The sequence below is a fragment of the Anopheles maculipalpis genome, chromosome X (assembly GCF_943734695.1).
Source record: "Anopheles maculipalpis chromosome X, idAnoMacuDA_375_x, whole genome shotgun sequence".
NCBI classification, from domain to species: Eukaryota; Metazoa; Arthropoda; class Insecta; order Diptera; family Culicidae; genus Anopheles; species Anopheles maculipalpis.
In genome coordinates, this window is record NC_064870.1 from 20508668 (window position 1) to 20521405 (window position 12738).

The following is a 12738-nucleotide window of genomic DNA, read 5'->3' on the forward strand; positions in this document are numbered from 1 at the left end:
GCTATAGTGGTGATGTGGCTGTTCTATTGTTGACATTTGATGTTTGGTCTCGACTGTAACAAACAAATAAACATTGTTAAGACAGCACGAACATTTATTTGTCTGCATACAGTGTTCTTCAGTGCAGTCCAGCCATGACATTCCAAGCTCACTCTAGTCAACGTCCAATCAAAGGATGATCGACAAGCTCTATCCCGCAGCAGCGAAAGCGACTTCACTACTCCCGAGACTGAGCCCGCCAACCACCCCGAACCCGACGCCAACATTGTCAAACTCAATGTGCCAAAACTGGACTGGAGTGGAGAACACTGCACTTTGAACAACGCCTGCCTCCCTTTTACGGCAGTGTTGGAATCGCCCTCGAATGCTGTTGCCCAGTCATCGGATTACCCGCGGCACTACAAAAAATACACTTAAGACATAGAAAACACAACATTTAACAAAAAAAGAATGGAGAAGTACGAATAAGGATTGGAAGGATACTTGGGATGTGGAATCATAGGACAAGACCGTTGTCTCTGGCGAATCGGAAGATGGTCCTCATGTAGGGGAGGTCCCTGGTAGCCAACACTTCTCTAATTTCTGTACCCGGTCGTCTGCCGATATTCCCGACTGCGCTCAACAAGGAGGGTCTTGCGGTTTCAAATTCCACGCAGGACCACAGAAGGTGATCCACATCGTGGAATCCGTCACCGCAGCCACACACTTTTGTCTGAGCCAGAGTTATACGCTGTAGATGAGCATTCAACGCAAAATGATTCGACATCAGTCGAGACATCATTCGTATGAATGCCCGGTCTACAGAGAGCCCATCGAACCAAGGCCGCAGGGACACTTGCGGAGAGATCGAGAAAAGAAAACGCCCGAGTTCATCCGCCTCCCACATGCTCTGCCAGCGAGACAGGAAAAGTTGCTGTGGGAAACGAAGGAACTCCTGGGCCGAGATCGGTCGGTCGTAAAAAGCGCCTTCTTGGACGCCTGTTTTGGCCAGTGAGTCTGCCTTTTCATTGCCGGGGATTCCACAATGAGAAGGGACCCAAATTAGCGAGATCTTATACGCCTTATCGAACATTGAGCCAAGCAGTTCAATGATTTTTATGGTGAGGAAATCCTGACTCTTAACAGCCTTCGGAGATCTCAGAGCTTCAATAGCACTAAGGCTATCAGTGAAGATGAAGTACTGGTCCGAAGGTCTCGCTGCTATCATCGATAGTGCGTACAAAATTGCGGCTAGCTCTGCGGTGTAAACACTACATGGCTGCCTCAATTTGAAAAATGCCTCGGTGAACTCGCTAAAAACACCGAAGCCAGTGCCCTCCTCAGAGGATGATCCATCAGTGTAGTACTGGCTTATTTGGTCTAAATGACCATACTTATTCATGAAAATGCCCGGAACTACCCTCGGGCGAAGATCATTAGGTATGGTCTTAATTTCCTCGCGCATCGAGGAATCTGTTTTTAAAATGGAACTGTAGTTCTCAGGAAGGGCAGCACGATTTAATGCCTGTGGAGCGCTAGGATGCACTTGTAGGGCAACAAAATCTTCATAAATCTTGAGGATTTTGCTCTTAGAACCTGTCTCTATAAGCGCTTCAAAATTTTCTATTATCAAGGGATTTGATACTGAACAACGGACTAGAAGGCGAAGCGACAGCATTTCAAAACGTAGTTTGAGCGGCATCACTCCAGTCATCACTTCTAGGGACATGTTGTGTGTGGATTTCATGCTCCCTAGTGCGAGTCTAAGACAGCGGTACTGTAGCCTTTCTAGCTTGAGTATCAACGTATTGGATGCCCAATGGAAGCATATGCTTCCATATTCCAATACGGATAGTACCGTCGTCTTATACAGTCCCAGGACCCACCAGAATCCTGTGACTGTCCTTAGAAAGTTGATTCTCTTACTGCATTTTTGCACCAGACGGGTGAAGTGAGTACTCCAGTTTAGCCTAGAATTGAACCATACACCAAGGTATCGAAAATTGTCGGTAATTGATATCTTTTCACCATACAGAAAGACATCAATTTTCGGGTCATATAGCCTTTTCTCCCTGTTTTTTCCCGTGTCGCTAAAAGGAGAAAAGACTACCATCTCAGTTTTCGTAGCAGAGAACTTGATACCAAGGTTTTCAGACCACTCGGAAAGATTATCCAGAGTGGTTTGTAAAGCCAGTTGTATTTCGTCGGCGTCTCTGCTTGCAACAGATATAACGCCGTCGTCTGCCAATTGTCTAAGACTGCAGTTTGGCGCTAGACAAGAGTCTATCTCACTAACATAAAAGTTATACAACAGGGGGCTCAAGCAGGACCCTTGTGCTAGTCCATGGAAGCTGGTTCGTTTTAGCTGCACGTGACCATTGTTGAAATTCATAACTTTTTCCGACAAAAGGTTGAATAATAAGTTATTCAACTTTGGTCCCAGGCCCGCATTTTCTAACTTTTGACTCAGTTTGTATGGAGAAACTGAGTCAAATGCCCCCTGTATGTCAAGGAAGATAGACCCCATGTTCTGCTTGCGTGCACGGGCAAGCTCTATTTCAGTCACCAAAAGCGCTAAACAGTCATTAGTACCTCTGGCTTTACGAAAACCAAACTGAGTACTTGAGAGAAGGTTGTTGGTTTCCAACCATTCTTCTAACCGTAAAAGAATCATCCTTTCAAGGAGTTTTCTCAGACACGAAAGTAATGATATCGGCCGATATGAATCGTGTCTTGATGGCGGTTTGCCAGGCTTCAAAATAGTGACAACTTTCACTTCCCTCCATTCTTGCGGGACGCTGTTGAACTCCAACATATCGTTGAAGATTCTTAACAGACGTTTCTTGCCCATGTCGGGAAGATTTTGCAGCAGTTTGCTGTTGATCTGATCCAGGCCTGGGGAAGAATTTTTGCTTGAAAGGAGAGCAAGCGATAGCTCAACCATAGTGAACGGTGAGTCCATGATAGGGTCACTGCCAGGCGCATTTTGATGAAAGTTCTGCGCAGAAAGATGTTGTTGCTGTTTCGCATCCTTCTAGCCATCCTCGAAAGCGAATTAAGTGAAGCCGAAACGTCTAGGTTATTGGCGTATCTACGCCAATAGCCCTTTTTCTTCGCCTTCAACAGGTTTTTGCACGATCTCTCCAGTCCTTTATATTTTTCATATAAAGACCTTGAGCCCGTGTCCCGGAATGCTTTAAACGCCTCCCGCTTCTTATTAAAAGCCGCTTGGCAATCCTTGTCCCACCAAGGAGTGGGAGGTTTTTTGAATGTCCTTGCTTGGTGGGAGCGCCTTGTTTGGGCCTCAAGAGCGCACTTGTTTATAATTGAAACGAGTTTTTCGTACTCCTGAACTGGAGACAAATCTTCCAAGTCAAGAGAGAGCGAAGCGGCTACTAATTCACCGTATCTTGTCCAGTCGATGTTCCTCGTTAAGTCACATTTAACGGGGATTCCACCTACTGGACATCCTCCCTTGATGTAGGAAATTTCTATCGGCAAGTGATCACTGCCGATAGGGTCCTGGATCACCTTCCAACTAAAATCCAGGGCCATCGCTGATGGACATAGAGACAGGTCCAGTGCACTCGCCCTACTCTTAGGTGTCTGCATCCTAGTTGCCTCTCCTGAGTTGAGAATTGAAAACCCAAATCTGTCGCAGATGTCTCGGATAATAGGAGCGCGAATGTCATCCTTATCGCAGCCCCAGTCGACTCCGTGAGAGTTGAAATCTCCCAGGATCAAAAGTGGTCCAGGCAAGACCGCTGCTAAATTTCCAAGATCCTCTTTGAACTTTTCAATTTTTTCCTTTTCATTGTTGGCTATCGGGGGGATATAAATTGAGGTAATTGTCACGTGAAGATCGCCAAGTTTTGCCTTGACTGCGACAGTTTCAATAATATCTTGTCTAGGGGTGGGTATTCTGGTGAAAGTGTGACTCTTTCGAACACCAATCAGTACCCCTCCACCCCTTGTAATGCGATCTTCACGGATTATATTATATCCGGGGAAGGTAAGATTAATGTCTCCCGATAGCCAAGTTTCACAGAGGGCGAACACATCACAGTTGTGCTCGCCCACTAATGCTTTAAAGGAGTCTAGCTTACCAAGCAAACTCCTACAGTTCCACTGTATGATGGTGGGAATCGGAGGAATTAATCGTCCAATCGGACCATCATGCTTAAGCATGGCCATTGGGCCAGCCACTGTTTGATCATCCCCTTCAGGAAAGGAAGGGCCCAAGTAGCGATCATGTGCAGGTGCTGCGGGAGGTTCAGGGTCATGAGGAGGGACTCTAGGATCTCGGAAAGGGACGGGGTAGGGGTTTTCGGACAACCCCCGATTGGAAAAGCCAAGCTTTCCAGAGGGGCTTCGGTCCGGGGGGATAGCTTCTTCTTGGGCTCCTTCCTGGCAGATTGAGGAGCGGGAGCAGAAGGATCAGCGTCTCGAGTTGGGACTGAGGATGTTGCTTTAGCAAGACGCTGTTGTGCCAAGGGTTTACTTTTTTTTTTTAGGACCTTCCGTTGTATCTTTTTGTATGATACTCTGGTCTTAGCTGATCTCAATGGCACCTGTTCGGATGCAGTTGGGTTGGACTCGCCATTTGCAGCTGTATCCAAAACTGCAAAAGGGTTCGACGCGTTCGCACCTTTAAGGGCGTCGCTATAAGAGCCGCGTGCCCTCTCAGCTACCGTTTTTGTCTGTTCCCTTTGCAATTTGCGGTACACCGGGCATAAGGCTACCTCATGCCAGTCTTCCCGACAATGCGAGCATTTTTGAGAAGGGGCTTTGCACTCCTCGGTGGCATGCGCCCCTCTGCATTTTCCGCAGCATATTTTGCGAGTACAAAACGGATCGGCATGTCCGATCCGACTGCACTTCGAACAGGTGGCCACCCTTGGCACGTATGGCCGGTCGATCGGTATCCGGAGACCTTCAATAATGAGGGCCTGCGGAAGAACCGTACCCTCAAACGTGATCCTGATTGAGGAGGTCGGAACATATTTTTTCCCCTCCTTCGCTGAGGCGTCAAGCTTAAAAAGCTTTTTTGCCTCGAGCACTTTTGCTTTTGGCGTACCTGGGGCTTGAAAAGCGCCCACGCCATATTTAACTATATCCTCTTCAGGATATTCGAAGTCCTGGATCACGCCGGACACTTCAACCAGACTACCGGGGATATAAACCCGGTAGTGCTCCGTAAACTCTGGATCAGCCGCAATGACGTTGGCTTGAGCCCGGTCCTTTGCGGTAACCCTGATCTTATTTGGACGCATCCGAAACACATCGGCAACGCCCGGGTACTTCTTAAACAGCGATGCCGCGATCGTCCTCACATCGAGCTGTTTTGTTCGTGGCATAAAATAGACAACCGGCTTACCCTCCCACGACGGCGGGTAAGCACGCGCTCGGTGTTCCGATAGCGGCTCGTTGGATGCTACCAGCGGGGCACTTTTTGCCACCTGGGTATTCTTTGCCAAAGTGGCACCACTACATGCGGCCTTCGATGTCGAAGGCCTTTCGTCGATCGCTATTTTTTTTGCCGCTGGCGCAGCCTTAGGGCGCCCAGGCTTTCGTTTTACCTCCCTGCAAGAATCATTCTCCCGATCCGAATCAGAGACATCCTGCTCTACCGCCATGGTAGAGCCGGGGACAACGGTGCGTATAGGGAAGGATAACACTTACCGTGACACACGATGCTCAAATAGACAAACTCACTCACAGACACACACACACACACACACACACACACACACACACACACACAGTAGGACTGCTACAAGCGCCGATCGATGCGATAACGCTGCGTCGATGGACTAATCCTCAAAATGAAAGTTTCTTCGCAGTCACTGTACATTTTGTTAATAGTGAGTCCAAATTAATAACCTATATGCTGGCTTGTGAAGAATTTCCCCATAAACATACATCTGAAAATATTGCGGAATGGCTAGAAAAAATTATGAAACAATTTCAAATTTCTGAAAAAGTAATATGTGTTGTAACCGATAACGCACCAAACATGAAAAAAGCCGTTAGTTTAACTGGTATTCAACATATTTCATGTTTTGCTCACAGTCTGAATTTAATAGTTCAACATTCTATAAACAATTCTATACACTTAACAGTAGCTGCAGTAAAACGGATAGTAAAATATTTTTTAAAAAGTGCCCAAGCATTCGTAAAGCTTCGGGAATTTCAAGAGCTTTTAAATCACGTGCAACAAAAACTTATTTTAGACGTCCCAACTAGGTGGAATTCGACATTTTATATGTTGGAGCGTTTCTCTATAAACAAAGATCCAATCGTTTCATCATTAGCTGTGTTGAATTTTGGAAACACTCTTAATGAACATGATTGGATAATTATGAGTGAAGCATCAAGTGTTTTAAATTTCTTCGATTTAGTAACAAAAGAATTATCTGCTGAAAAGATTGTGACCTTATCAAAGGTAAAAGTGATCACAAGCTTGATGATAAAAAAATTAAATTCTCATTCACAGATTACTACATGTTGTAAAGAAACGAAAACATTAATTAAATGCCTCCTTGATGGAATTCAGCAGAGGTTCAGTTACGTGGATTCACAAATAGTTCAGCTTGCAACAGTTTTAGATCCAAGATTTAAACACAAAGGATTCAATAGTGACACTGAATTTAACCAATGCTGCACACTTATACTTGAGAAAATGAATGCCATAAACGCTATTGATAATGAATCACAAAATCAACAACCGCAGGAAAACACTGAGAGATCAAATAATGATAAAAATAGTATATGGATTGATTTTGATTCAGAGCAAGATCAATCGCAAGTCGTGCTACATTCTAGAAGTGAAGTCCAAAAAGAGTTAGACAATTATTTATCGGGGCCTTTGACTCACAGGACTGAAGATCCCCTGGAATGGTGGAAACTATACAAAAATAAGTTTCCAACACTGCATTGCTTAATGTTAGAAACTTTGTGTATTCCTGCATCATCCGTGCCTTGTGAAAGGGTGTTTTCGAAGGCAGGAGATGTAGAGACAAGCAAACGAAACAGATTAAAACCAAACAAAATCAACAAAATACTATTCATTAACCAAAATAGGTTAACATAAAAATTAGACAAGGATGTCAAGAATTAACTTAAAATTTCGATATAAAATCATATATTGCGTGAAAATATTAGCTATTAGCAGAAATACGGCCAGGCCGTTACTATAGAAAAAAATCTCTAATTACAGGAACATAGTATGATTATTTTATTTTATTATTATCATTATTTTCATAATTTTTTCTCACGGTTAGTCTTATGGCTTACATTAGGAACAAAGATTTACAATCTTGATTTAATATGTACATAAATCTCATAAAATCAGTTTTTAACCATAGTGCGTAACATGATGAATGTTAAAAATATTTGTTAAAATATGTATTAAGCGATATCATTGTTTTGTCTTGATAAATAATAAATATAAGTATTAGTAACAGTTAGGGTGGTTCGTAGGAAGAAGCGATAGCGACGTTGATCTCCACACGGCAGGACCAGGGATCAATTCTAATCCGGACCGTACCGAGTGGGTCCCAACTATATGGTACCAATAAATCTATTAAGCCAATCGATGACCAAAAAGTCATTTAAAACAAGAAGAAGAAGAAGAAGAAGAAGAAGAGATCAGCTTGTTTCAAAAACATAAAAATATAGCATAAGTTTTTAAAATATATTTAAAAACTATAAGTTTTACATAAAAAACCACACGCAGCTTCTTTGTATTTGTAGATATAAAGTTTCAAAATTAACATGGTGTTCATTAGTCCGTTTTTTGTTTTTAGTTTATTTTTTTATAGAAATTTATTATAGTAACTATCTTGTTTTCACTTTTCAAATAGCGCTACATTTTGTAATTTCACAGATTATTCATAGCGATATACATAGCTCGACAGTCTCTTTCTCGTGCTATTCGCTCACCGCGCATCGCGCTCTTCGGAGCGCTTTTCGCTCATCGCACATCGCGCTCTTCGGAGCGCATTTCGCTCATCGCACATTGTGCTCTTCGGAGCGCAATTCGCACTGTGCGGAGCTACCTCTTGCTCACCGCTCACTAAGGTGAGCGAGAGCGGTTCGCTCCGCTCTTTGAAAAGAGCTACTTGACCCAACACTACTCACAACACTACCTACGACCCAAGTAAGCAAACAGCTGTTTTTTGGAGGAACTTTTGGAGGAATTTCGGTCGACAAAAAATCCCCGCTTTTTCCAAGCAAAGTCAGACTTTTTTGGAGGATACTAACACACATGCAAGTAAAAACATGGGGAGCACAAACCCTATGATACAGTGCCGCTTGGATGCATACGAGACAACACATAAACGAGGGTTATATATAATGCGTGTGTATGTGTGATCCCCGAAACGATCCTCCAAAATATCAGGTAGATCCCCCAAAAAACAGCTGTTCGCATTAGGCTAGAGGGATAGTGCGATCCCCTTTTTTCTGTTTTGCCTTGCACCTTCTTCTCCTTACTCGGCACTCGCATTTCTTTGTCATTTCCTAGTATTTCATCGGTCGTATGTACTTTTACTCGGTTTTTGATGTGTGCTATGTAATTCGCTTTCTTGCATCTCATTCGGATAGATTGATTATCGGTAGATTATCGTGTTCTTTACTCTTCTAACATACGGGCCGGTCTATGATATATGTCGCCTGTCTACATTCTTTAGCTTGAGCCCATCGTGTTTGGATGTGTTTAGTGTGTGCACCCGTGTGATAACGTACGAATCCAGATTAATTTTTATATTCGCTGCAAAGGTAAGTAGAAAGTAGATTTTAAGTTACGTATGTAGTGAAAAGTTATTTATGTTACCATGTTTTGCGTCTACGCCCCTAACGATTGAGCTATCATGGTTCTCTTCTGTCGGGTGTTAAAATTGGGTTTTGTTAGCAATTTGATTGCTATATAAATATGCGGCGGCTGGCGTTACTCCGTCTGAGACACTTGTTGGGGGGAAGAAGGCGAAGGCGAAGAGCGCGCGCGTGTCCCGCGTCACCAGCGCGCTGATAATTTTTTTTTTTGTTTCAATGCATTGGCATCAATACATTTTCATCGAATGCGAGCATAGCATCAATGTATGAAACGTAATGGGTGGCAATTCGATACATGCGTGCGGGTGCAAAGAATTCATGTAATTTCTGTTTTAAAAAATATTTTACTTTCAGCATCATGTCTAACCAGCCAACATGGACATGGTGGAGGAATTAGTCATTGCAAGCCGGCCAAGGGAAGGTCTTCTCCCTCGGATGGAGTTTCAAATTGAACCTATAAACGGAGAACAGCAGCTTATAGATTTTAATAATCAACTTAAGGATAGCGATTTTAGCAAAAAAGTAATTAGATATATGCAGCTTCAAATATCGCGCGCCGATGTCGATAACCGTTTGCACGATGCCATCGACATTATTTTTACGAAGCAATTCTTTGCTAAATTAAATTGGACGGGAGTTAGTAGGAATAAGGAAGAAAATAAAATAGCTTTAAGTAATTTTACGGAAGTTATATGATTATTTAGAACAATAGGTAGCAATAATAATTTAGACGTTGATACTAAATATGTTAAGCAATTCTTAATGAAAAAAATGTACCACGCTAAAAGTAGGATAAATATTAGCAATTTAAAAAAAACCTCCTGCCATAGACCTACTTTATGAGTAAGTTAAAGTGAAGGTTGATATACATAGTAAGTTAGGTTGGTAGTTAAGTAGTTTGTTGGTAAGGTAGGTAGTTTGGTAGATAGGTAGGTACGTAGGTAGCTAGCTAATCAATTAGTTAGTTAGTTAGTTAGTTACTTAGTTAGTTAATTAGTTAGTTAGTTAGTTAGTTAGTTAGTTAGTTAGTTAGTTAGTTAGTTAGTTAGTTTGTTAGTAAATAAATGATTATAAGTTCCACCTATTACCCAACATAGGTTCAGTTTACAGTTGTTTATTCCTACGTCCTAGGGTTCATTTGAACATAACTCATTTACTGTTTCATACTTGTGTGAAGTATGTGAGTTCATGATTCTTAACTAATAATAAATTGTCCAGTTTTGCTATTTTAATTATGTTCCCGTGTAATGGCAGGATAAATTTCTAAATATTTTCCTTACGCTTTATGTATATTTCCAACAATATGAATATCCATGATTCATTGCGTTGTTTGGAAGAAGATATTTCAATAAAGAAAACAACCAACAAGATTTTGATGTGCAAAGAATTTTTTTTTAGTGTTTTATTGTACTATCGTGTGCAGTAAGGGAATAAATATTATTTCGTCTTTGTTACCAGTTGGTATAGCAACTAGCTTACAAAATATTTGATTGTAACGGATTTCCACGCTCGCTCCTCCTAAAGTGTTAGCGCATCCTTTGTAAATGTACATTTCGCTAGACTCGTACGGTTCGTCAAACACTAAAACTTTTAGATTAATCATTCGGCCTCGGATGCACAGGCTGTCGATTCTATCACTCAATTCTATCGTCGCTGTACTGAACTGCACGATTTCCTGATCTTTAAGTAGAAACCAGCAGTTTCTCTCTGTATTTTACAACATGAAGTTTTGACGAAGGTAGAGAGTCACTGTTTTTCCGTGTTGCTTAATTGTTGGATAATTCATAAATTGCGATCGAGGCATTCGGAATTCACTCAACTCGGAAAGTCGGTTAACGGCCTGTTCCAAATTTCTCCATCCACTTCGCAGCAGACGCTTCAAGTGCTGAAGTTCGTTTTCGAAAGGATACGTGGAAATGGAGGGTAAGGGCCCTAAACGTGCCTTCTTCACGTTTAGGGCTTCGGCCACTTCTTCATAGACATGCTGCAGGTTATGAACGTTGCTGCTCATGAACTGTCCGCCGTACACAGTGGCAAAATCCTGAACAAATTTTTCCAGCATCTGCCCTGCCAGCTGCCACTTCTGCTTGTACACGGTGGATGACAGCAACGTTACGGCACAAAACAGCAACATTAACAGCAACATTGAAGTGTTTGTACATGTCGTCTGGAAGGTGTTCCTTTAGTATCACTATAGCGGCATAGTGGAGAAAAGAAGCGTATTCAGATCCTTTCCAGAAATGCGCACTATCGATGGAGCGCACTTTTCGATGGATCTCGGAAGGTAAAAGCAACTTTTCCAGAGCTTTTGAAATTTTCATGCGTTGTTGGGCTGACCATCGTTTCTTGCCCAAGGTCCCGTCACGCCAGCCTAGAAAAAGACGCTTCACCACACCAAGATCGATGAGATGCAATCGGTCCGATACAATCACGTCATCGATCATATTGAAGTGCAACAGATCCAAAAGAGGTGTCGCTATTTTGCGGTGCCCTGGATACTCATCGTTTCTAAATCCTTCGTCGGTACGTTTAGGATAATTAACACCAGGGAAAGTTACAGTACGCGATGCGCTATTGTATTCGCCGGGAATAGTGTATTTCAAACACGCTCCATATCCTGTATGGCCTGTGACTCCTAGTGTAAAAAGAACATAAAACAAAGTGCATTCAGTGAATGTGAACTATATCAGGAATTATGGAAGTGGTAATATCTTATCTAATGTTTTACCTTTGATGAATGCTCTAGCTGGTGTGTCTGCAACGATGGTCCTAATCTTCACGGCAACATTTTCACCCTGAATTGTGACGCCATCCGATAAGGAATTCAATTCCTCGACGATAGGGCGCAGAAACTCTTCTAAGTTTTCCGGTTTCTTCAAGCCACAGAAGATGCCAGCAGTCATAACAGGTGCTCGTGGAATTTCGTGTATCGAAAACATTATCGGCCAAAACTGCATTGTGCTATTGTTGTGCAAAGGAAGTCCATCTATCGACAGATTCAAGGACAGCTGCTTAGATGGCGGCTTTTTTGTGCTGCAGAAATAAAATGAATAAATGAATCGTTGTTCTGAAACAGCACATACACTTTACTTACCAGAAATATTTCAAAAGGTGATTTTTAACACCATGGTACCAAAATTGTCCTCCGCCGAGCTCGGTTATCTCAGAAGAAACATTACGTTTAGTCTTCAATAATGTTTTTGCTGTTGCAGGCTCTTTGACGTTAGCTCTTTTAAATACTCGCAGAATCAAGTTGATCGAAGTATGAGTAGCATTAGTCGATAATGCCCAGAAACGGATGCCGTCTACGATGGAAAGTTTCTCGACGGTTAGGGTAGTTTCATCTTCCACATCGCTGTCGTCGGAAAAATCGTCGTCGATATCGATGTAGTTTATGCTCGCCGTATCTTCTCCTTCAAGTTGTTCAAAATCCACATCCTCTTGCAGGTGTTCTAGCTCTACAGGTGAATCTTTAACTTCGGACTCTTGCGACAATCCTTGTCCACTCGGTCCTGCTTCTGTAGCATCCTCATCCGCAGAGTTTGGTCTCAATAACTTATCTACACGGCGATAGAAACCACCAGTTTGACGAGCACGTTTAAGGTTCGACATATTACGTATGTTCACAAATTACAATATCACTCGAAAAATGAACTTGACGTGCAGAAACACGAATCGAATTTGAAATCTGTTGACAAAATGCATCAGTATTTAAAGCAGTGTTTATTGCCTAAAATTATGCTCGGGAAAAACCAAAACATATGTTAGCTGGCGCTGCAGGTGCATCAGGCGCAGCAAGCTCAATACACGCTGCATAATGAGTCACCAACGAACAACGAGGTGACCACGTTAACGCAGTTAATGGAAACGTGCCAAAAGATGGTAACGCTGAAGAGAGACACCGTTATGATTGAAAGTGAGAAG

General features: G+C 42.5%; 1 protein-coding gene and 1 pseudogene across 1 annotated transcript in view; both read right to left on the reverse strand.

The window, feature by feature from the left end:
• The window catches only part of LOC126559692 (surfeit locus protein 4 homolog), a 464744-nt gene that overhangs the window by 426209 nt on the left and 25797 nt on the right, over nt 1–12738 (reverse strand). The gene's annotated exons all lie outside the window — the stretch shown is intronic.
• On the reverse strand, nt 10217–12426 carry LOC126556218 (uncharacterized; annotated as a pseudogene).